General features: G+C 46.6%; 1 protein-coding gene across 5 annotated transcripts in view; it reads left to right on the plus strand.

Moving 5' to 3' along the window:
* Window positions 1-1131: 1131 nt before the first annotated feature.
* The window catches only part of FAT3 (FAT atypical cadherin 3), a 669400-nt gene continuing 644456 nt past the window's right edge, over window positions 1132-26075 (plus strand). For 3 of the 5 annotated variants that reach the window (XM_033948992.1, XM_033948995.1, XM_033948996.1), the window contains exon 1: window positions 1132-1776. The gene's annotated coding sequence lies outside the window, so the exon portion shown is untranslated. The remainder of the gene's footprint in view (window positions 1777-26075) is intronic. The other 2 variants (XM_033948997.1, XM_033948999.1) reach the window with 1 other exon arrangement.

A 26075-nucleotide genomic window follows, 5' to 3' on the forward strand; every position in this document is an offset into this window, starting at 1 on the left:
GGAGGGGCAAGGAAGCATGACTAGAGGGTAACATGGCAAAAGGAAAGGAAAGGAAAGAAGAGAAGGTGTGAAACACGTATCAGACTGGAGGAGTATGATAAGAAGAGGTAGTGATAACGAGAGGGAAGACGGCCATCCAATAGACTGTAAACCACAGAAACCAGGTAAACCAAAACCACCTTGAACAATGCAGAAAACGAAACCAAGTGGGGAGCTGGACTGTGCACATCAACCTTGGAAACAACAACTTTTATTAATGTAAAATCCAAATAAAAACTGAGCACATAAAATAAATAGAGAGATGAACTATCGTTAGTCTTTAGGGATCCAACTGTACAGTAGATCCAGGCAGAGGAAGAAACGGGAGATAGTACAAATGAGAGGTAGGAATGCAACCTTTTGAAAAGTGCTTCTTTGAAGCCGGTACTTTATGCTTTCCTTTTTTTTTTATTTTTCTGTCCTGGACCTGAGCAACATAATTCCAGGTGGGAATCTAGCTACCGGAGCCATTAGCTGTCAAACTCTCTGGCTTGTAACCTTTAAAAGGGAAAGTCCAGTGGAGGCAAAAAACATCTTTGCTTTAGGGTTTTGGTGATCGCGGTGTCCCCACTGGGGACGAGTGGCTGAACCTTAACTCGCCCCCCCCCCCATCCCATTTTAGCGCGGCTTCTCAGCCTGAGCCCTGCACTTGAATCCTCGCCAGCCCCCGCTCTCCGAACAGAAGCAGTCCACTTCTCGGTCGGGGGGGGGGGGGGTAAGGGGGGGAAGAAGTCGCCGAGGCCGTAACCCGCGCCTTCCGGTCTCCCAAGCTCACACGTGAAGAGAAACCCGACCACGTTAACGTAAATTCAGAAGCAAAAAAAAAAAAAAAAAAAGCAGGACTCGGTGTTGCGCGGGACAGGGGTTCGCCTAGTCGCCTCAGGGTGGTGACTCCTGAGAGAACACGACCCCCTACCCTCCTAGAAAGGCCCACAAGGCGAATCTCTCTCTATTATTATTATTATTATTTTTTTTTAATGCTTATTATCATTTGATTGCAGGCTGGCAACGGGAAAGGTGCGCGGCTTTGTTTTCTCTCAACGATTTTCGCCAGGGCTCCCGCAGAGACGCCGGGCAGCGAGGTTGTGGAGGCGCGAGGCTGTGAGGTGAGGGGGGGGGGGGGTGAGGAGGAGGGGCGCCGGGCGATTGGCCGCTGACAGAGCGAATTTGGGGGTCTCTCCCGGTAGGCAGCGCTGTGATTAGAAAGCGGCGGCTGAGGAGGGATCCTTTCTCCAGCGCCCCCCCCCCCTCTTAATTAAAAAAAAAAAAAAAAAAAGGCAGAAAGAAAGAGGAGGCGGAGGCGCCGTCGCCGTTTCTGTCAGGAGAGCCCCGGAGCCAGCTCGCGCAGCCGGGAGCTCCTACCGCATGGCTATTGGCCACCCTCGAGCCGGGTGGCTGCGCGCGCTCCGCTTCGCCGCGCGCCGGCAACGGCCGAGGAGGCGCGGAGGCCGTCGCTCGCTCGCGCCGGACCCTCCCGAGGCGCGTGCGAACTTTCCACCACCTTGCGGGCGGAGCGCGCGCCGGGCTGCAAAGTTTCTGTCCGCGCGCCGGCGGCCGGCGTGGAGAGAGAGAGGGAGCGCGGCGGCGGCGGCTGCCCGCGGAAAAGTTGCGGCGTACGTTGGGTAGGTTCTCGCAAACCTTATTTATGCATCTCGCCTTCTCCCTGCCAAAACGTGGGCTGCTTCTTTGACGCTGCCGACAACTAAAACGCAGACTGGAGTTCGTTCTCTCACTGAGGTAAAGCATTGGGAGACCGTCGTAGGGGTTCCCCGCTTGGATGCATGTGCTGTTTCTGCAAGGTCGGGGGGGGGGGGGGGGAGGCAGCCGGAGTGCCGTTTGTGCTGAGCTGTCTGTTTTATCTTCCATAGGCAGCTAGCTAGTTGGGTGGGTTTTCATTTAAAAAAAAAAAAGAGCAAATTGAACCGTTCTATAAGTGATGATGCTGAACGATTTTCTTGCCAGTTAATTGACGATAAATCAGTACAATAAATCATTGCTTTGAATTTGAAATGACTCCCCCCCCCCCCCTGCACTTTGCCTCTCGCGCACCACGTTGCGTTGGAAAGGATCTCTCGTTGCTGATCAGTAAGAATAGCGGATCCCACTTGCCGGCTGCTGTTAAAAAACATTTGTACATTTTGCTTTGTGATCACGTTAACCTTTGCCTGCCTGTAGTTTAGATGCAATTGCACATCTCTCTCTCTCTTTTTTTTTTCCTTCTTCAAAACGAGAAGCAATCAGTGCTAGTCCTGTTGGGCAGTTATCTGCTCCTCTTTCAGATGCGTTCAGCGTCTCCTTTTTTGTAGGATTCTGCATTTTCATGTTGCATTCCCCCCCCCCCCCCCAATAGTTTCTAAGGTTACCAGCGCAACTCGTGGAACAAAAATATGCGGAATGGCAGCATATACCGGGGTGTGCATGCCGAGCGAGACCTAATCAGTGTCTGAAGTTATTTTTGCATCTTGTACTTTTCACTGTCAGGTGATCGGACATGTCCATTGTACTGTGTGTTTGTTTTGCAACTTGGCTACAGTGAATTAATGAAAGGCTCAGATTTTTTTTTAAAAAAAAAAGCCTTTAGATGTTAATGGTGGAAAGGAACCAGGCTTGTAAGAAAAAAAAGTGACTATATAAACATTTACATGACAAAGTGAGAAGAGAAAGGCTTTGTATTATTTTCTTGTAGCAAATTCATATGCTTACTTTGCGGTGGGGTGGGGGGTCTCAACTCCACATCCAATTAAAATAAATGTAGCCAGACGGACATAAAAAAAATGCATAACATTCTCTGGCAGGGTTCATTGAATTGCAAACTTACCTATTTAAAATGAAAATGCCTATGTGGGGAATTGAGTTCTCTACTCTATTTCCTAGGTAGGGATTGTTTTCATTTGCATCAGGAGTTGCATATCCTCCTGTTCAAGGGAAAATTGGTTCTATCCCCTTAGACACACCAAATATTTACATATCTGGAGGGTAATTTTGTATTGATGTGAAAGCTGTTAGAAATTGAAATACAACAACAAAAATAATTAACGAGAGAGGAGAAGTCTTCAAATATGAACAGAATTGCTTTTGCACAGAACGGCTTAAGGATGAGGTTTTGGGACTTCATGAAGGTGTCAGACGAGCAGGCGTTGGTGAGCAGTAAAGGAAAGAAACAGAAAACAGAGCACAATGGGTCCCCATAAGTTGTTTTTTTTTTTTTTACTTGAGTGCAGCTTTTGCACTGGGCATGATATCAACTCCATGCCATTTATGTCTGTGCGTTTACATGCGTGCGGTTAAAGTTCGCAGGAGACCCTGCCATATTTTGCAACATATTTGGTGGCTGCAAGACTATGTGCTTCTCTCGGTAGAGTTGAAATGAGCTGGAGCTGCTAATTATTTCAGACATAGAAACCTTTCCTCCTCTTTTTTTTTTTTTTTTTTCCTCGTGCACCTTCTGGCAAAGGCACAGCTGTAAATGCTAGTAGGCATCAGCTCAGAAAACACTTTAAACAAATATTCAGCTCCAAATGGAAACTCATTATATTGAAAATTCCTAACAGTACAAGTATGCCCCTTGGCTGCTTGTTAGGATGGTTTGACCTATTGAAGGTAAGAAAGGGAGTATACATAGGGCACCTGCTAGTCTGCCCTGAATTGCTGAATTTCAGCAGAATTTAATATTTTTCTGAGACTAGTGTGGCAAAGAAGTTTCTGAATTATACACAGAACAGCGCTAGCAGGGGCAGTGTTAATGTTATCTCCTTCCTTACCCATCACTGCCACAACTACTACTGTTCCCTCTGAACTGAGCAACAGTCTTCAAGTACAGTTCTACCAGTAGGGGGTGCTGTTTATCACATTTTCAGCAGTGAGGGACAGGTAAGCTCTGCTGGATCATGCATAATTTAAAGAAAAATATTGAAGCACATTCCCCCCCCCCCTTCTGCTGGCAACAGTGCAGTTGGAGGACTCCCTCTTGGCTTAGGGAAAAGTGCAGGCTCCTCCTCCATAAGGATGAAAGGATAAATCATTTTGTGTTCCTTGGGCTGGTGACCTTCCTGCTAGAACTTTGAATGCTGGACGTGATGGTGGTTTGTCATTTCACTTGGGTCATCCTATGCTTAGTCGGATTTGCAATTGCTCCAGAATGAATTTTGATTAAAGGGCCAGAGACTTGATGATATATATTTAGCCAGTAGGTGTGTACAGGGTCAGAGTTTGGATAGAAATGGAAAGAGTTTGCAAATATGCACGTAGATTACAAAACAGGCTAATTTGCACAAGTGCTTAATCAAGGCATGCTATGGAGCACGTATAAATGCCATGAGACCTACATACCTCCCTCCACAGAGCAGCGTTGGCAGCACTCTAAACTGGCTGCTTCATGGCCTTCTCCCACCGGGGCATTCCCTCTGCTGCATCACTGATGATGTCATCAGCAACGAAGTGCATGGAAGGCTGTGAAGCAGCCTGTTTAGAGTGCTGCCAATGCTGCTCTGTTGAGGGAGGTATGTAGATCTCATGGTTGTCGGGGTTCGGATGGGAGGGAGAAATGGAAGGATGGGATAGTCAGCGGGGGTTCGGCTGTGCGGCAGGGAGGAGCTGCTCAAGGGTTCTGTTGTATATGCACAGAAGGGAGGAATAGAAGCTGGGCAAGGGTTCTGCTGCTTGAGGGATATGAGGGAGGGAAGGATGGATAGAAAGATGCTGTGCAAGGGTTCTGCTGCACAAGGGGATGGGAGGGAGGGATGGAAAGATGCTGCAGAGGGAAGGCACAAGGGGATGGGTGAGAGGGGAGGAAAGATGCTGCACATGTGTGGGAGAGAAAGGAAAGAGGAAGAATTGGGGTGGAGGAGAGGAAGGGAGAGATGATCATTGTACATGAAAAAAATAAGACCTACCCTGAAAATAAGACCTAGTGCGTTTTTTTGGCCCCAAATTAATATAAGACACTATCTTATTTTTGGGGAAACATGGTATTACTTTTTGGAAGTGTCAAGGGGAGGGAACTGGGGCAACTCTGGGGGCTGGGTCCTTTCTAGGGTTAGGTGATTGGGGCATGGAGAGCTTTTTTTCTGGGGTAGAGGGTCAGGTGGATAGTAATGGCTGTCAGCTATTCTGCCTCTGCGCTAAAAAAATGAGCCAACCTTCTCAGATTTGGTGTTCAGGTTCCTATTTTGCACATGCCTTAAATAATCCTGCAGTGTAGTTCTCTGTACTGGGATGGAATACGTAACTGCATCTGTTTTAATATAATGTGCACTGGTGTCAAACACAAGATTTTGCTTCTGTGCAAATCCCTATTAAACCGGTCAGATACATGTTGATGGTTGGTATATTAAATTATTAATAAACTTGGAAACTTGAGCTCCCAGAAAGTTGACTATAGATGTTGTATTAACTGCGTGCTTCTGTCTGTGCTAGCTTTCTGCTTCAGCCCCTGCAATTGTTCATGCCTATGATATAGATTGGTTGTCTAAGGCTCGAAATTCGCTCCCTAACCCCCTCTTCTACGATACCGCGCTAACAGTTTCTAGCGCGGGGAGCCGCGCTGAATAGCCCACGCTGCTCCCGACACTCATAGGAACTGTATGAGCGTCAGGAGCTGCGCGGGCCATTCAGCGCGGCTCTCGGCGCTAAAATACGCTAGCGCGGTTTCAGAGAAGAGGGGGTTAATTTTGGCTAGAAAAAAAGTGCTTTTTTTCTTCTTAGCATCCACCTTGCGGAATGATATTCTGAACAACTCTGACTTACTTTTTTTCTACGGGCTTTTGGGTAAAATCCAAGTTTTAAGTCTGATGTTGTTATAACCTTGTTGGAATGGGTAGCACTTGTAGTCTGGGGGAATACCATCTTCTATTAGGCATTTATAATAAACAAATTGCATGATCGTGACTGTTCTGTTTGGAATTGTATTTCTTTTTTTGTTTTTAATTAGTTGAACACCGCTTTGGCCTGTGTTTTTTTTTTTTTTTTTTTTTTTTAGTAAAGGTGATTATATAAATGCTTATAAACTATATCGTAAATAGGAGAAATACACTTCTCCCTCCGTATTCGCGGTTTTGATTATTCACGGTTTTTAGCTTGCTGGCTCCTACTTCCAAATTACATCAGCTTGCATAGAGAAATCACTGATTCCAAGCGTTTACAGAGAAAATCGCTGATTCCCAGCAGTTTCTTCACCTTGTTTTGCCTCTCCTTCAGGAACAGACCAGGTCTCCCACCATGTTATTCGCGGTTTCACTATATTCATGATGGTTTTTAATAGAAAACAGCGAATAACATATGAAAAAGTTATTCGCGGTTTTTCTGTATTTGCGGTTCTGTTAATCCCCTATCACAGCTAATATGGAGGGAGAAGTGTAGGCCATAGCTAATCTTTGTAGATAGCCAAATCTTGTTGCTTTTTTGATACACCTATGTTAGGAAATTCCATGATGTTTTGACAAATTCAGACAAACATACCCATACTGCCACCTTGCTAGATTGATTCTTTTTGAGAGAAAGATAACTTAAGACTCCTTTTACAAAGCCGTGGCAGTAGTTTCAACCATGGGCTGGCAAAATAAATGCTCCGACTCTCATGGCTAAATGGAATCGTATAACTCCCCTAAATGTCAGAATAGTGATCAACATATGGAGAGCCCATCCACTGATAACCCCGGTTGAGAGTTTTGGGAAGCTCTGGCTTACTGTGAAGTTTTTTTTGAAGGCCTATTAGTTGGACAATTTGTTTTCTTGCTGTCATGTAAGGACTTGAGTTAGATCCCGTTAGTTTATTCAAAAGTAGGGCAGATTATAACTTTTTTTTTTGGTTTTTTAAAATTATTTTTTTATTGATTTTATATTACATATCAAGTATAAAACTTGTGCAGAAAGGATTTAAGCCAAGAAAACAAAACTTAACATAAGAAATAAAAGTTTTAAACTTTTCAGTAAGAAGAAAAAACCCACAGACTTAATTCAACTCAAGACCTCATTATGGGATCAAGAAATAATTATAGCGAGAACATAAAAAGTAAAATAATACATTAGAAATGGCTAAAGGATTGAGGAAGAGTGCCGCATTTCAAGCTAAAGAGCTTTAAGCTTTTTCTATCTCTAGCCTTGACAAAGATAGGAAGAGGTTGTTAACTGAAAAGGTTCGAAGAAAACGTATTTGAGTGTTTGATGATATACAAAGCATTTGCAGGGGTGTCTTAAGTAAAATGTAACCCCCATCAAAACAACTCCTGGTTTTAATAGAAGAAACTCTGGTCTGCTCCTTTGGGTTTCTCTCAATAAGTCTGGATACATTTGTATTTTATAACCCAGGAGCTCTTTTTGTTTATTTTTAAAGAAAAGTCTCGGAATCCAAGATTTCTCTGGTGAAAGAGCCACTGTTATTATCAAGGTAGCCGGTGTCACCAGTTCTTTATCCGATGCTTCCAATAAAGTTGAGATATTTATTTGTTCGTGAGAAATAATTTGTTGTTGATTTTGAATTTTGTTAGGTAAATAATAAACTTGCGAGAATGGCGGCAAAGATTCTTCAGGGACCTCTAATATTTCCAAGAAATATCTTTTAATCATATCCTGAGGTGTTACCGTAGAAACCATGGGAAAGTTAATCAGTCTCAGGTTGTTATTGCTAGAATAATTTTCTAGTATTTCAACTTTCCTCCTGAGATTTAAATTATCCTTGATTAGGGTCTCCTGAACTTGTTTATACGATGTTGACTCCTGTTCAAATTTTTTTCACCACTAATTTTGAGGATGTTACTTCAGTCTTTAAATTTCTTATTTCTTGTGAGTGTTCATGGAGTTTCTTTTCTATGGTTTGAAAATGTGGACTTTTCGATTTGACCAAGTTGGCCACTAAATCCCACACAGATTCCAATGTTATTTCTGTGAACTTATCAGTAAGAAATTGAAAATTGCATTGTAACTAATCACTCACCCTTTGGTTCTCCTTCCACACCGTTGTCCTTCTGGTTCTGTCCCTTTCCTGAAGATGTTTCAGTCTCAGACACCAGGCTTTTTTGTAAAACAGGAGAGCCCATTTCCATGCTCCCAGATATTTCCTCCTTGGCCTCTGAGGAGAACTCTGCTACTGGAGTTCCCCCTTCTTGCGGGGAGTTGGTTACCCAAGGCTGCGGGGGTGGCACTCTTAGGTCGGGGCTTAAGATAGTATCCAGCCCTAAGGTGACTGCTTCAGTCCCGCTTCTCTGAAGCAACTCCAGCGGGGAAATCCCCTATGCCATCGCGCAACTCTGCATGCGCCTTACGAACTCCTCAATGTTGCCGAGGGAAGTAGCTCCAGCGCACCGCGAGGCACCAGCAGCACTTCGGCCTCTTCTCTTCGGCATTATCAATTTATCCAGAGTGAAACTCCGCCAACAGCTCTAGAGCAAAGGAACCAAAAGAGAAGATTCTCCAGTGCGTCTCACTCAGATCACGTAGCCCGCGGCCATCTTGGATCACATCCATTAGAGCCCATTATAGCATTTCTAAGGGCATAAGATAACACCAGTCAATTTAATGGTCCAGAGGTCTGGAAATCATTCTTCAAATACAAGGTTTTATAATCAGAAGTGAAAGCAGATAAAACCAAAAAATCTGAAAAAGGGAAAAATATGCCATATTTCTTATTCTTTGTGACTCTGTGCAGTGTTGCCTGCGTCTGGTAGCGCTATAGAAATAATAGTAGTAGTATATTTTCTGCTCCAAACTAAGATTTGTGTGCTATTTTACCTCACAAAAATGTTTTAAAGTTCCTTGAATTCTCAATCCAGTCCTCGATGCACACCTAGCCAGTCAGGTTTTCAGGATATACTCATAGGATAGATCTGCATGCACTCTGCCTCCTTGGCTTGTTGATCTTTATTCATTGTGGATATCCTGAAAACCTAGCAGACTGGTTTTGCAAATCAGTTTGGAGCCAGTTCAGATCTTTTCTACAAAACTGCTCCTTTCATTCTAACATCTCTGCTCCTCAAACCTTGTCCTGTAGTGTAGCCCAGAGATCAGTTTTATCCACACTTGCCCAAGATACCGGTATTTCAATATGTTAGTATGTGGACAATGTCTTATTACTTAGAAAAGAAAAAAACAAAAACCCATCACACATAACTTGTTGAAAAACCAATTGCAAAAGTGAAGGATATTAGTGTAAAAGAAATATCAATATCAAATATAAAAAAATATCAAACATTACTACATCAAAAAAGTCAATGTTGTATCAGTGAAATGCTGACTGCAAAGAATTACTTAATGAAAGGAGGAAAAAAGACCTCAGATTCCCTTGACAGGCAAGTAAAATGATCCTTGCCTAATACATAGGGTAACATCAATCATTGGTCAGAAGAAAACCTCTTTAATTCTGATTATAAATATATCTCCCGTATGAATGCATTGATAAAGAACACCTCTACTTAACTGAAAAGTCCTGATCAGGATTTTGGGGGTTTGCAGTGGGATGTTGGGAGTTTATGGGGGCCCCAGTGGCAGGAGGGAGTGGGCATCCCTCTTGCCGCTCTTTAATTTAAATGTGGAGGGGTCAGGTATGTGTGGGGTCTGGGTAGCCGAGCAAAGAAGGAGTGGGCTTCCCTCTTGATATTTATTTTTTATTAAATTCGGGGTAGGGTCATCGTAGGCGGTGGTGGGGTTTCAGCATGACTTTTTTTTTTAATGGGCACAGATGTGTGTATGGAACACATGCACATCTGTGCCCATTAAAAAAAAACAACCAAAAAAACCCCTACTCTTGTTGCCCCGAGTGGCAGGAGGCTGCTTCAGGGCTTCCCCTGCTGCTCAGCTATTCGAGGATTCTCCTGTTGGCTCTGCGCATGTGTCAGTCACTTTCTCCGACGACCGATTGGATGGGATTACGGCGGAACTCCATGAAACTCATTTGCCCGCGAAGTTGTTTGAACATCGATCACTGCTTTCAAATTGGACAATGAATCGGCCCCACAGCGACCCACAAGATTTTAAGGATGATTTTTGTGCGTCTGGCCCTCTATTCTGAGAACCCTCTAGTCTATTAGCACCCTGCCATTTGATTTCTTTAGGAATGTCTCACCAATGGGCTTTGGGAGTAATAGCTAAAGTGACAGTGCCTTACCCTCTGTTTTACTAAGGTGCGTTAAGCATTATAGCGCGCTATGGGCTCCTTTTACAAAGGCGCACTAGCGGTTTAACGCGTGTGATACCGCGCGCTAAACCGCCGGCCGCGCTAGCCGCTACTGCCTCCTCTTGAGCAGGCGGTAGTTTTTAGGCCAGCGCGGGGGTTAGCGCGTGATGAAACGTCACGCGCGTTAACCCTGCTAGCGCGGCTTAATAAAAGGAGCCCTAAATCTATGCACGCGCTAACCGCTAATGAGACCAAAGACTAACATGCACGCGTTAGCGTGTAGCGCGCGCTAAAAAGCATAGTGCACCTTGGTAAAAGGAGCCCTTAGTTTTCTCTGCAGCTTATTGGCTGGCTAAGGTTCTTTTGGAATTTCTTGCCAATGGGTTGCAGGGGATGGGAAAGCCAGAGGCAGAAGCAATAGCTAAAGAGAGTTCCTTAGCAACCTTGTGTGCTGTTTATTTCCTGCAGCCTATTGGTTGGCTAAACTTCTGGGCTTCAGCTATCTTTGTATCGCTTACCATACCTCTCCCAGTTTGCATTAACTCCTCCCTCAGCCTCTGTTTCCCTCAGGAGCCCTTAGCTATATAGAGTGAGTGCCTTAGGAACCTGCTGTTCTGTTTTATTTCCTGCTGCCTATATTGGTTGCCTAGTAACATAGTAAATGATGGCAGATAAAAGACCTGAATGTTCCATCCAGTCTTCCCAGCTGTACACTCTATAAATTAATGATTAATTTTATCTCTTTATTTGAATGTTTATATACCACTTATAGCCTAAGTGGTTTACTTTCAGGTACTCAAGTATTTTCCCCTATCTGTCCTGGTGGGGGTCACACTCTACCTAATGCACCTGGGGCAGTGGGGGATTAAGTGACTTGTCCAGGGTCACAAGAAGCAGCGTGGGGTTTGAACCCACAACCTCAGGGTGCTGAGGCTGTAGCTCTAACCACTACGCCGCACACTCCCCTTTTTCTCAGGAATTTCTGGGCCAGAAACCTAGAGTTCTGCCCGGTACTGTCCTTAGGTTACGTCTACTGGAGTCTTCGTCAAAGCTCACTGCAGACCATCTAATCCATCTAAGCCATCCGCAGCCCATCCTCAACTGAATAGCCATAAACGGGACACAGACCGTGCAAGTTTGCTCAGTACTGGCCTTAGTTCTTCAGTATACGTGTACCATTATTTTCTGATAAGAGATCCTCTGTGTTCATCTTGTGCTTTTTATGAACTCTATCACCGTTTTCATCTCCACCACCTCCCTTGGGAGCTCATTCCAGGCATCAACTACCCTCTCCATAAAGAATTTCTTAACATTACCCTTTAGTTTACCATCTCTCAACCTCAAATTATGTCCCCTGGTTTTACCATTTTCCTTTTTCTGGAAAAGATTTTATTCTATGTTAATACCTTTCAAGTTCCCTGTCCCTTCTTTCCTCTAGGGTATACATATTCAGGGCTTCCAGGCTCTCCTCGTACGTCTTTTGGTACAAACCTCCTACCATTTTCGTTGCCTTTCTCTAGACCGCTTCAAGTCATCTTATGTCCTTTGCCAGATATGGTCTCCAAAACTCAACACAATACTCCAAGTAGGGCCTCACTAATGACCTGTATAGGGGCACCAACACCTTCTTTCTTCTACTGGTTACGCCTCTCTTTATACAGCCTAGCATCCTTCTGGCAGCAGCCACCGCCTTGTCACACTGTTTCTTTCCATTTAAATCTTCGGACACTATCACCCCAAGATCCCTCTCCCCATCCATGCATATCAGCCTCTCTCACCTCCCAGCACATATGGCTCATTTTGATTTCTAATCTCTAAATGCATTATTTTTTGCATTGAATTTTAGTTGCCAGATATTAGACCATTCCTCTAACTTTTGCAGATCTTTTTTCATGTTTACCACTCCCTTCTTGGTGACTACTCTGTTTTACAAATCGTGGTATCATCTGCAAAAAGGCAAAACTTTTTTTATCCCAGGACAAGCAGGCAGCATATTCTTAACGCATGGGTGACGTCACCGACGGAGCCCCGGTACGGACCTTTTTAACTAGAAAGTTCTAGTTGGCCGCACCGCGCGAGTGCCTTCCCGCCCGACGGAGGAGTGCGTGGTCCCCAGTTTCTTCGTTTCCGCGGAGCGAAGAAGACGCATGTGTTTTCAACGGCAACTGATTTTTTGCCTTCCTGCTCGCGTATTTTCTCACTTTTTTCCTATTTTTCTTATCGGATTCCCTTTATTTTTGTTTAAAAAAAAACAACAAAACTCATCGAGTTTTCCTTATTTTTTCAGGCCGGCCCCGGCGGGGCCTGTTGCCATACAGGCCTCCGGATTCAATTTTGCGGAGGCCGTGTTTCCCTTCATGCCCCCTCAACCGGGTTTTAAGAAGTGCCAGCGGTGTGCACGCCCGATCTCCCTCACTGACCCACACAATTGGTGCCTCCAGTGCTTGGGTCCAGAGCATCGGGCTGACACCTGCACCCGCTGTGCTACGCTTCAAAAGCGTACTTTGAAAAATCGGCAGATCCAGCAAAATATTTTGTTTGGTACCGGATCTGCCATGGAACTGGCTGCGACGTCGACGGCACCACAAAAGTCGGCATCGACGACATCGACACCACCGGACCCTTCCTCGGGGTCGTTGGGCCCAGGTAAGCTGGCTAAGAAGCCTCCCACTTCCCTTGAGCACCCTCCTGCCACGGTTGCGACACCGGCCCTCCCGGCCCCGCACCGGCCCCGCAAACGCCGCTCCGATCTCGGTGAGTGCCTCATCATCGGCCTCCTCATCGCTGGAGCGTAGAGCGGCACCTATGGTACCGAAGAAGAAAAAAGCGGTACCGGTGCCTCCCCTGGACGACCGCATCGCGGCCATACTCCAAACACAGTTACAGGAGCAGCTGCAACAACAGCTCCAACAACTGTTGCTGGAGTTGCTGGCACCGCACCTTCCGGTACAGGACCGGTCCGAGCCTCACACTGCCCCATCGGTGTCGACCCTCTCGGTACCGATTAATACCTCCATGCCGGTGCTCTTGGCAGAAACACCTACAGTACATACCTGTGATGCTGCCGACCCTGTCCGGTCTCAGGAACGACATCGGTCTTCCTCATCCGGTACCGCCTCGGTGTGCTCAGGCAAATCTCTTTCAAAGACCCGCCATGCCGAGCCCTCCACACCGATGTCCAAACGTACGCACCCCGACGTTAGGGACCCAGATTTGTGGGAAGACTCCCCTCACGGTACCGAGGAGGACGCTTCATCAACCGATGAAGAATCCTCCATGACCGACACTGTCTCCAAACCAGAGCAATCCTCTTTCTCCAAATTCCTTAGGGAGATGTCAGCAGCTCTTTCCATTCCCTTAGAGTCCGACTCTAAAAAGTCTCAGGCTTTCCTCGATGCCCTAGACTTTGAGCAACCTCCCAAAGAACTTCTGAAGTTGCCCGTCCACGACATCTTACGGGAAACTTTCTATAAAAACTGGGAGGCTCCCCTTACAGTTCCTGGAGCCCCTCGTAAATTGGATAGCTTGTACCGGGTTATTCCAATCCCAGGGTTTGATAAACCTCAATTGCCCCACGAGTCCCTCCTGGTGGAATCTACTTTGAAAAAATCTCAGGGTTCCAGTGTATATGCCTCCACCCCTCCTGGCAGAGAGGGAAAAACCATGGATAAATTTGGTAAGCGCCTTTTCCAAAATGCCATGTTGGCCAATAGAGCCAACAACTACACCTTCCACTTCTCCTTCTACATGAAGCATCTGGTGCAACAGCTCTCCTCCTTACAGAAATATCTTCCTGAACGTAAGGTCCCTCTTTTCCAGCAACATATTTCCAGCCTCCTCCAACTCAGGAAATTCATGGTTCGCTCCATCTACGACTCATTTGAGCTGACCTCTCGCGCATCTGCCATGGCGGTGGCCATGCGCCGTTTGGCATGGCTGAGAGTCTCTGACCTAGACATTAACCACCAGGACTGCCTGGCTATCGCACCTTGTCTGGGTGATGAACTCTTCGGAGAGTCCCTGGACTCAACAACCCAGAAACTCTCAGCACATGAGACCAGGTGGGACACTCTGATTAAACCTAAAAAGAAGACTCCACCTGCTCGCACCTACAGACAGCAGTCTTCCTACCAGCGCAGGTTCTCGGCCAGACCTCTCAACCCGCCTCAACAGCAGTCACGCCGACCTTGGCAACAACATCAAACTCAGGCTCGCTCTCAGTCTCACCAACCTGCCAAGCCTCTACCTCCGTCAAAACCATCTCAGCCCTTTTGACTCTTTTCTCCAGGGCATAGCCAGTCTCCCAACATCATTGCCTCTTCCTCAGCCTATCGGAGGTCGCCTCCAACTTTTCCTCAGCCGTTGGGAGGTCATCACATCAGACCAATGGGTCCTCAACATCATTCGCCACGGCTACTCTCTCAACTTCCAGACTCTTCCACCAGACAATCCTCCCGTAGAGTCTGCTTCTCACTCCTCCCAAACCCCCCTCCTCCTGAGGGAGGTCCAATCCCTCCTTCTTCTCAATGCCATCGAAGAGGTGCCTCTGGACCAAAGGGGTCAGGGATTCTACTCCCGCTACTTCCTGGTTCCCAAGAAGACAGGAGACCTCCGCCCCATCCTCGATCTCAGGGACCTCAACAAGTGTCTGGTCAAAGAGAAGTTCAGAATGCTCTCCCTGGCCACGCTTTACCCTCTTCTCTCTCAACACGACTGGCTATGTTCCCTGGACCTCAAAGAGGCCTACACTCACATCCCCATCAATCTGAATTCACGTCGCTACCTCCGCTTTCAGATTCAGCACCGCCACTATCAGTACAAGGTACTACCTTTTGGCCTCGCATCATCGCCCAGGGTGTTCACCAAGTGCCTTATTGTGGTAGCGGCCTTCCTCAGGTCTCACAACCTCCAGGTGTTCCCCTACTTGGACGATTGGTTGGTGAAAGCAACTACGTCTCCACTTGTGCTGCAAGCCACTCACCACACCTTCTCTTTCCTCCATCTCTTGGGGTTCGAGATCAACTACCCCAAGTTGCATTTGCTTCCCACACAGCGACTTCAGTTCATCGGAGCAGTTCTCGACACCACTCTGATGAGGGCGTTTCTCCCCTCCGACCGACACCGGACCCTGCTCCACCTCTGTCGTCAGGTGCTCCTTCATCAAACCATCCCATAGAAACATAGAAATCGACGGCAGATAAGGGCCAAGGCCCATCCAGTCTGCCCACCCTAATGACCCTCCCCTGCCTTTACTTTGCGAATAGAACCCACGTGTCGATCCCATTTGGTCTTAAAATCAGGCACGCTGTTGGCCTCAATCACCTGAAGTGGAAGACCATTCCAGCGATCCACCACCCTTTCGGTGAAAAAGAATTTCCTGGTGTCACTGTGCAGTTTCCCGCCTCTGATTTTCCACGGGTGTCCTCTTGTTGCCGTGGGACCCCTGAAAAAGAAGATATCTTCTTCTACCTCGATGCGGCCCGTGAGATACTTGAACGTCTCGATCATGTCTCCCCTCTCCCTGCGCTCCTCGAGCGAATATAGCTGTAATTTATCTAACCGTTCCTCGTACGGGAGATCCTTCAGTCCCGAGACCATCCGGGTGGCCATTCTCTGGACCGATTCCAGCCTCAGCACATCCTTACGGTAATGTGGCCTCCAGAATTGCACGCAGTATTCCAGGTGCGGTCTCACCATGGATCTATACAAAGGCATAATGACTTCAGGCTTACGGCTGACGAAACCCCTGCGTATGCAACCCCAGCTCGACAGATGATGGTCCTCTTGGGCCACATGGCCTCGACGGTCCATGTACTTCCTCTGGCGCAACTCCACATCAGGACACCTCAGTGGACTCTAGCCAACCAATGGTCACAGACCACGGATCCTCTTTCTCATCCCATCTCTGTGACATCGTCTCTTCAGCAATCTCTTCAATGGTGGTTGAACTTCTCCAATCTTTCCAGGGGTCTACTCTTTCATCTACCCCCTCACTCCATGATCATAACCACGGATGCCTCCCCCTATGCGTGGGGAGCTCACCTGGGAGATCTACGCACCCAGGGACTCTGGACCCCTCAGGAGCGTCAACATCACATCAATTTCCTGGAACTCAGAGCCTTGTTCTATGCTCTCAAGGCCTTCCAGCACCTTCTCTGCCCTCAGGTTCTTCTCCTGTGCACAGACAATCAAGTCGCCATGTACTACATAAACAAGCAAGGCGGCACCAGATCTCGCCTCCTCTGTCAGGAGGCTCTCCGCATCTGAACCTGGGCCACGGACCACAGTCTCTTCCTCAAGGCTGTCTACATCCAGGGCGAACAGAACTCCCTGGCCGACAATCTCAGCCGCATCCTTCAACCTCATGAGTGGACTCTGGACCCTCCAACACTCCGCTCCATCTTTGCTCGCTGGGGCACTCCACAGGTGGACCTCTTTGCAGCTCCTCACAACCATCAGCTGCCCCAGTTCTGTTCCAGACTCTTCTCTCCTCACCGTCTGGCCCCAGATGCATTCCTGCTCGACTGGACGGATCGGTTCCTCTATGCCTTTCCTCCACTCCCTCTGATGTTGCGGACGTTATACAAACTCCGCAGGGACAAGGCCACCATGATTCTCATCGCTCCTCGGTGGCCTCGACAACACTGGTTCTCCCTTCTGCTTCAGCTCATCTCAAGGGAGCCCATTCCTCTTCCTGTGTTTCCTACTCTACTTACACAGCAGCATCAGTCTCTACTACATCCCAATCTGTCTTCGCTCCACCTGACAGCTTGGTTTCTCTCGGGCTGACCTCTCCACAGAATCTGTCTCAGCCTGTCCGTCGCATTTTGGATGCCTCCAGGAAACCGGCCACTCTCCAATGTTACCATCAGAAGTGGACCCGGTTTTCCTCTTGGTGTCTCCTGCATCATCACGATCCCACCTCATTGGCGGTGGAAACTATACTGGACTATTTGCTCTCTCTGTCCGATGCTGGCCTCAAGTCTACCTCAATCAGAGTCCACCTCAGTGCCATCACTGCGTTTCATGAGCCTATCCTCGGAAAACCTCTCACGGCTCATCCTCTGGTTTCCCGGTTCATGAGAGGCCTCTTCCTTGTCAAACCACCTCTGAAGCCTCCTCCTGTCGTCTGGGACCTGAATGTGGTTTTATCAGCCCTCATGAAACCTCCTTTTGAGCCTCTTGCCACGACTTCGCTCAAACTTCTAACATGGAAGGTGCTTTTCCTCATTGCCATCACCTCTGCCAGGAGGGTTAGTGAGCTGCATGCACTGGTCGCCGATCCACCGTTCACTGTTTTTCACCATGACAAGGTGGTTCTGCGTACCCACCCTAAATTCCTCCCCAAGGTGGTCTCGGCTTTTCACCTCAACCAGTCCATTGTGTTGCCGGTCTTTTTCCCTAAACCCCATTCTCATCCTGGGGAACAGGCGTTGCACACGCTGGATTGTAAGCGTGCCCTTGCATACTTCCTTGACCGTACCAGGGCTCAACGCTCGTCTCCTCAGCTTTTTCTGACCTTCGATCCTAACCGTCTAGGTCGTCCTGTCTCTAAACGGACGCTTTCCAACTGGCTTGCTGCCTGCATTGCGTTCTGTTATGCTCGGGCCGGTCTCTCACTGGAAGGTGCTGTCACGGCCCACAGGGTCAGAGCTATGGCTGCTTCTGTGGCTTTCCTCCGTTCCACGCCCATCGAGGAAATCTGCAAGGCTGCCACTTGGTCCTCAGTTCACACGTTCACTACTCACTACTGTCTGGATGCCTTCTCCAGACGGGATGGACACTTCGGCCAATCTGTGTTACAAAATTTATTTTCCTATTGGCCAACCATCCCTCCTCCCTCTCTGTTAGCTTGGAGGTCACCCATGCGTTAAGAATATGCTGCCTGCTTGTCCTGGGATAAAGCACAGTTACTTACCGTAACAGGTGTTATCCAGGGACAGCAGGCAGATATTCTTACGTCCCACCCTCCTCCCCGGGTTGGCTTCTTAGCTGGCTTATCTTAACTGGGGACCACGCACTCCTCCGTCGGGCGGGAAGGCACTCGCGCATGCGCGGTGCGGCCAACTAGAACTTTCTAGTTAAAAAGGTCCGTACTGGGGCTCCGTTGGTGACGTCACCCATGCGTTAAGAATATCTGCCTGCTGTCCCTGGATAACACCTGTTACGGTAAGTAACTGTGCTTTCTAACCCTTTGGCAATGTCGCTCACAAACATATTGAACAGGATTGGTCCCAGCACCGATCCTTGAGGGAATCCACCACTCACCTTTCCTTCCTCCGAGTGAATTCCATTAACCACCACTCTCTGGTGTCTAACCAGTTCCTAATCCAGTTTACCACTTTGGGTCATAACTTCAGCCCATTAAGTATAGCCTAAGCTCTATATCTCTTCTCTCAGTTTAAATTTCACCTGTGTTATACAGTTAAACCTCGGTTTGCGAGTGTTTTGCAAGACGAGCAAAACATTTTCGCAAATTGTGACTTGCAAACCGAGCGTTGACTTGATTAGCGAGTCCCCCCACCCGCAAACGCTGTCCCCCCTTGAACCGGCATCGCCCCCCCCCCCCAAACTGAAGGCTTACCCTCATCTGGCACACAGCACCAACCCACAGGAGGTGCCGGTGCCCAAAGATTTTGCCTCTTGCTGGACTTGGCCTTGAGCATCTGCGCATGCTCAAGGCCCAGTCTGGCAAGAGGCAGGATCTTCGGGCACCGGCACCTCGCGCGGGGGGGGAGCATTCGCGAGTGGGGGCGATGCCGGGATGCGGGGGGATGTGGAAGCGCACAAGTGGCCTCGGGGGTGGGGGGATCTTTTGGGGATGTGGTGGGGTGGAGCAGCACCGGTGACTGGGGGGGGGGGAGGTGGACCAATCAAGCAAGTTTCCCTTACTTCCTATAGGGAAACTCGCCTTGATAGACGATTAATTTGGTTTACGAGCATGCTTCTGGAACGAATTATGCTCATAAACCAAGGTTTCACTGTGTATCTGTTCCCTCAGCCTCTCCCTTGCAATCCCTTATTGGCTGGCTAAGCTTCCTTTGGAATGTCTAACCAAGTTTAAATTTCAGCTAAGCTACAGTATGACTAATAGGCTGCAAGAGGAGGTGGGAGCATTACCTACAGAGACAGTCTATTGGCTGGCTATGCTTCATTAGGAATGTCTGGCCAATGGTCTGCAGGAGGAGGCGGGAATATTGTAAAAATCCTCCTTTTGACCCACTAAATTAATTTTGCCAAACTCCAGACCTAGCTAATTCACTTTCTCACACCAGAAGCCATAGATTGACCCAGTTTCACCAAAATCCTTAGAGCCGTTTTCCAGATCACAGTCACAGCTTCTGCACTTTATAATATAGGATTTATATTTTAGTTTCTACGGTGGTTAGAAATGGGGCTGATTTTTTTTTTCTGTTTAATGCCCAGAATGTGAGACTTGCTGATGCTTGCACTGTGCAACCTGACTATAAATGTACAAAATTACATTATCCTGCTCCGGGTTCAGCAATCATTCCTGTTGCTGGCTGAAAGACAGAAAAAAAAAGGTAACAGAGGGTTTAATTGCCGCTTCAGGACTTGAACAGCATGAAATCCCAAACAATCTGATCAGACTTACAGCCACTTCAGTGTTGTTAAAGGTTAAAAGTGGTTCGTCTGAAGAGCAGCTTTTAATCTTTCATAGTTATATGGTAGCGGAGGGGTGTCTTTTTTTTTTTTGGGGGGGGGGCTAATAGTTTTCTGTGTACTTGTAGCCAAATAGATATTGAGCATGATACTTGTTTTAATAAAATCACTTAGTTAATTGGATAATATAAGGAAAAGGTAACGAAAACCAAATTCAAGCATGCTTGGGATGGATAGAGAGGGCAGACATAATTGTGGAAAATGACTGACGACCAAGCAGAGTGTGCAATTATGCTTGAAGAAGTCATGTAACACTTAGAGAGTGGGCTGAAAATCAGGGAAGCCGGGTTCCAATCCCACTGTCAATTCTTGTGATAGACAGGAATCTTTAACCATCCTTTTGCCTCGTCAAAACTAGATTGTAAGCCCTCCAGGAACAGGAAAATATCTACTGTACCTGAATGTAACTGAAAAGGTTTGATTAAAAAAAAAAAGCAATTAGTCACATACTTCCTAAGTGTATTAATAAAGGCTCTTGAAGAACAATTGGTTGCCTGCTGGTTATTGGTCATCCCCACTGTTGAACTGTTACTGCTGCCAATCTGGGTGGGGGTAGGGGGTCCCGTTTTTTTGTTTTCTTTAGTCCATAAAATATGCACATATTTTACAAACATGCATAAAACCATGACTCTACCCAAAATCCTCCCTTGTTTTTGAAGTTGCCTCCAACAGTAACATTTTTCAGGAGTGAGTTAAGCAGCCAGCATTAGGGGAGGTGGTTATGCGGCATGCTTTCCCCAACGTGCTCCCTTATAATTGCCGCCTTCAGCAGCCATCGTGATCCGGCTCTGTAATTATTTTTTTTGGTTTTTTTGCATGAAGTGTGTCGGCCACCGTCATTTCACATCTGCTCCAGTGTGGCTTGATCTAAGTATTTGCTATGAATAGCTTCAGAACTCTGGTGGTAAAGAAGTGAGAGCAGAGGGTTTTTGTATTCTGTTTCTAAACTGTTCTGGGATGGAAGTTGGATGCCTGCACGTATTTGTAGAGTAATGCTATAAACCATTTATGTATGCCTTACGCATGTAAATGTCTAGAATACACGTATGTGTGCTAGTAGGGTGCCTAGACGCTATCCTGCAAATTTCTTCTTAACTTACATAGTATATATTTGCAAGAGGGGCGTGCACAGAGGAAGAGCATGACAGAAAAGTTTGGTGCACCCCTGCTGCATTGAGGGCTTATGTAACTGTTTATGTCTAACTGTTGAGCGTGTCAGTACTGGGCTAGGTTATTTATTGGGATTTCCTTAGTTCCAGCTCTACCCTTCTATACAAATGGGTGTTATCTCTTCCTCCCGGCAGGTGGTGATAGAGAAAACCTAAATTGTATCAGTGATGTTACCAGTATAAACTGGGGCGCGAATGTGGTTTAGGAGCGGATTGGAGGCGGGAGAGGGCTGCAGCGGTGGGTGCTAAAAAAACAATATTTAGGCTGGCAGGTGGTTTGGCTGTGCAGAAGGCTGACGGGGGTGGGGGATGGAGAGGAGGAGGAATCGGCTGTGCAGAAGGCTGATTCTCGGAGGTCTTTTGTAGTGTTTTGTTATTGTTTGTCCCCCGCCTTTTTTATCATATTATTATTTTTTGAAACATTTGTAGAAATGTTTTTCATTTTATGTAAATTGCTTAGGTGACCCGACATTGGCGCGCCGACAATTCTGTCCTGACATTTGCACGCAGGACAAATGCGTGCCGCCTTATGCCTTCCCTTTTGCGTTCTGAGGGTGTGTGTGTGGGGGAACCCCCCCCCACTACACTCGTGCTGTCGTTGAGGGAGGGTGTGGGGGCACCCTCCCACTAAACTACAACTTGCGCTCTGAGGGGAGAACCCCCCCACACTCACGCTCTCGTTGAGGGGGGTGTTCAATGCTGACACAATCTGAATTACCCACTTACAGTTCCGCTATGACAATTCCCCTCCCTTCATGCGCCGACTTGTCAGTGCGCACATTTGACAGAGCGGAATTGTCAGCACGCCAATGTCCTGCGCGCTATTGACGGTGTACAAAATGCCTAGGCTTTTAGGCGGTATATCAAATGCAATGAACTTGAAACTTGAACTTACTGCAATGGAATCTGAGCTTCCGGATATTAGCTTAATGTGTAATAAGGCTTATATACCGCCCTTCGTATAACCATTACAAAAATCAGGGAAATAGAAAAGGAACCAGTCCTTTTAAGCACCCCATAATGTCTTCTCCCTATAATGTCTTCTGATAACCAGCGGTCACTGTAGTTCAGTCGTTTCAGAGCTTATCTTATAATCTAACTGGCTGTATCGTGAGTCAGCCCTAATGGCCGAGAACACGAGCGTTATTTGATATATGGAATGAAGAAGGAACAAAATTTAGTAGTTGAGAGACAACAATCAAGACAGAGAAGTGAACGGTTTGTGCCCCTTGGATTACAAATGTGGTTGGATTTGATAAAGGCACGAAGGGCAGAAAGTAAATGCACCGGAAAGTTAAATTATATAGATAGAATGAAGAACTGTAACTTAGCTGTATTAAATGCATAGAAGATTTCTTTCTTTAATAAAATGAACTATTTATTGTGGCGAGGAACCTATTACTAGTCACCGGGTGTCAAACAATTGGAAAGTACAGTACAGTAAAACCTTAGATTGCAAGTAACTTGGTTTGCAAGTGTTTTGCAAGACAAGCAAAACATTTTATTAAATTTTAACTTGATATACAAGCAATGTCTTGCATTACAAGTGCATACAGTATACACACATCACAACTGAGCTGATGGTTCTTCTCTCTCTGACGCTGCAGGAGTGTAGTGACTGTTCTAAACAAGCAAAGTCTTGCAATACGAGTACATACAGTATACACGCGTCACATCATCACAACTGAGCCAATGGTTCTTCTCTCTCTGATGCTACTGGGGTTGTAGTGACTGTTTTAAACGAGCAAGGTCTTGCAATATAAGTACGTATAGTATTTTGTATTAAAGTTTTTGGGTTGTGGAACAAATCGTCTGAGTTTCCATTATTTCCTAAGGGGAAATTCGCTTTGATATACGAGTGCTTTGGATTGCAAGCATGCTTCTAGAACGAATTATGCTCGCAAACCAAGGTTTGACTGTATACCCTTTGCAACTGAATTTTCAGCCTTTCTTTAAAACAGTTGTCCATATACATGTTTTACCTCTTCACTGTAACAGCACAGGGGTCTTTCTCCACCCACTGTTGATTTTTAGGAGTGCTTTTACTGGACTTGATGATGATACTGAAGATATTACTACCGTGTTTCCCCGAATATAAGACAGTGTCATATTAATATTGGGCCCCAAAAACTCACTGGGTCTTATTTTTGGGGTAAGTCTTATTTTTTTCATGTACATGGTCATCTCTCCCTTCCTCTCCTCCACCCCAATTCTTCCTCTTTCCTTTCTGTCCCCCACATGTGCAGCATCTTTCCTCCCCTCTCACCCATCCCCTTGTGCCTTCCCTCTGCTGCATCTTTCTATCCCTCACTCCCTCCCATCCCCCTGTACAGCAGAACTCTTGCACTGTGCACAGCATCTTTCTATCCCTCCCTCCCTTCCATCCCTTGTGCAGCAGAACCCTTGCCCAGCTTCAATCCCTCTCTTCCGTGCAGCTGCAGCGAAACCCTTGAGCAGCCCCCCTCCCTGCCATGCAGCCGAACCCCTGCTGACCATCCCATCTTTCTATCTCTCCCTCCCGTCCATACCCCGCCGACCCTCCCTCCACAGAGCAGCGTCGGCAGCACTTACAATTTTGCCCCAAAGGGAAGGAAATCGGGCGGCGTGCATTTGTCATGCTATTCCACATGTTAATGCCCTAACGCAGCTTAGTAATACACTCTTGTAATTACAAGTGTTTGAAGTAAGGAAGAAGCAGGGAATTATAGGCTGGTAAGTCTGACTTGTGTGGTAAGCAAACTAATGGAAATGCTTTTAAAACAGAGAATGGTCAAGTTTCTGGAATCCTGTGGATTACAGGACCAGAGGCAACATGGATTCACAACAGTTAGGTCTTGTCAGACAAGTCTGATCAATTTCTTTGACTGGGTGACCAGAGAATTGGATAGAGGATGTGGGCTAGATGTGGTGTATTTAGATTTTAGCAAAGCCTTTGACAGTGTTACACACAGATGTCTAATAAATAAACTGAGTGCCCTTGGGATGGGTCCCAAAGTAACAGGCTGGGACAGGAACTGGTTAAGTGGAAGGTGACAGAGGGTAGTGATCAATGGAGATTGCTCTGAGGAAAGCAATGTTACCAGTGGTATGCCTCAAGGTTCTGTTCTTGGGCCTGTTCTTCTTAACATTTTTATAAAAGATATTGCCGAAGGGTTGTCAGGTAAGATTTGCCTCATTGCAGATGATATCAAAATCTGCAATAGAGTAGACACTCCGGATGGTGTGAATAACATGAAGGAAGACCTGGAGAATGGTCTGAAATTTGGCAGCTAAAATTTAATGCTAAGAAATGCAAGGTCATGCATTTGGGCTGCAAAAACCTGAGGGAACGGTACAGTTTATGGGGTGAATAACTTATGTGCACGACTGAAGAGCGGGACTTGGGTGTGATTGTATGTGATGATCTTAAGGTGGCCAAACAGGTTGAAAAGGTGACAGTGAAAGCTAGAAGAATGCTAGATTGCATAGGGAGAGATATGGCCATTAGGAAAAAATTGATGCCTCTATATAAGACTCTAGTGAGACCTCATTTAGAATACTGTGTACAATTTTGGAGGCCGCACCTTCAAAAAAAATATAAAGGATGGAGTCGGTCCAGAGGAAAGCTACTAAAAATGTGTGTGGTCTTCGTGATAAGGGGACAGATTTAAAGATCTCAATCTGTATACTTTAGAGGAAAAGCAGGAGAGGGGAGATATGATAGAGATGTTTAAATACCTACGTGATGTAAATGCGCATGAGTCCGAGTCTCTTTCATTTGAAAGGAATCTCTGGAATGAGGGGGCACAGGATGAAGTTAAGAGGTGATAGGCTCCGGAGTAATCTGAGGAAATACTTTTTTACAAAAAGGGTGGTAGATGCTTGGAACAGTCTCCCAGAAAAGGTGGTGGAAACAGAGACTGTGGGCTCCTTTTACGAAGCCGCGTTAGCGGCTTTAGCGCGCGCCACTTTTAATCACGCGCTAACCCCCATGCTAACTGAAAAACTACCGCCTGCTCAAGAGGAGGCGGTAGCGGCTAGCGCTACCGGCGGTTTAGCACGCACTATTACGTTAACGCGCCTTTGTAAAAGGAGCTCTGGGATAGGCACGTGCCTGGGATAGGCCCTGGGATAGGCACGTGGGATCTCTCAGAAGAGAAAGAGATAATGGTTACTGCGGATGGGCAGACTAGATGGGCCATTTGGTCTTTATCTGCTGTCATGTTTCTAATACAGTAAAACCTTGGATTGCAAGTAACTTGGTTTGCAAGTGTTTTGCAAGACAAGCAAAATATTTTATTAAATTTTAACTTGATATACAAACAATGTCTTGCAATACGAGTACATACAGTATACACGCGTCACATCATCACAACTGAGCCGATGGTTCTTCTTTCTTTGACGCTGCAGGAGTGTAGTGACTGTTCTAATTGAGCGAGGTCTTGCAATATGTATGTATAGTGTTTTATATTAAAGTTTTTGGGTTGTGGAACGAATTGTCTGAGTTTCCATTATTTCCTATGGGGAAATTTGCTTTGATATACGAGTGCTTTGGATTACAAGCACGCTTCCGGAATGAATTATGCTCACAAACCAAGGTTTTACTGTACACTTCCCCCTCCCCATTCGCGGTTTCTGCACTTGCGATTTTTTTCTGGGGAGGGGGAAATAAAAAAACCACATATTTTTTACCTCCCTGCCGCCTTCCCGGCCTTATCTGGTGGTCTAGCGAGCTTTCGGGGCAGGAGAGATCTTCCTACTCTCCTGCCCCGTGCAGATCGCCATGAGGAAATGGCTGTAGGGAGTTCCCGCCGTAGTCTCAAGAGACTACGGGAACTCACAATAGCCATTTCCTCATGGCGATCTGCACGGGGCAGGAGCATAGGAAGATCTCTCCTGCCCCAAAAGCTCGCTAGACCACTAGGTAAGGCCAGGAAGGTGGCAGGGAGGGGGGGGGGGGTGTCGAGCCGGATAATCGCGTTTTTTTGCCATTCGCGGTCCGGCTCTGCCCATATCCCCCGCGAATAACGAGGGAGAAGTGTATCTGATTTTTATCAATATAATACTTTCCCAAAATATCGTTAAATGGGTGAAGAATA

The sequence above is a fragment of the Geotrypetes seraphini genome, chromosome 6 (assembly GCF_902459505.1).
Source record: "Geotrypetes seraphini chromosome 6, aGeoSer1.1, whole genome shotgun sequence".
Lineage (NCBI taxonomy): Eukaryota > Metazoa > Chordata > Amphibia > Gymnophiona > Dermophiidae > Geotrypetes > Geotrypetes seraphini.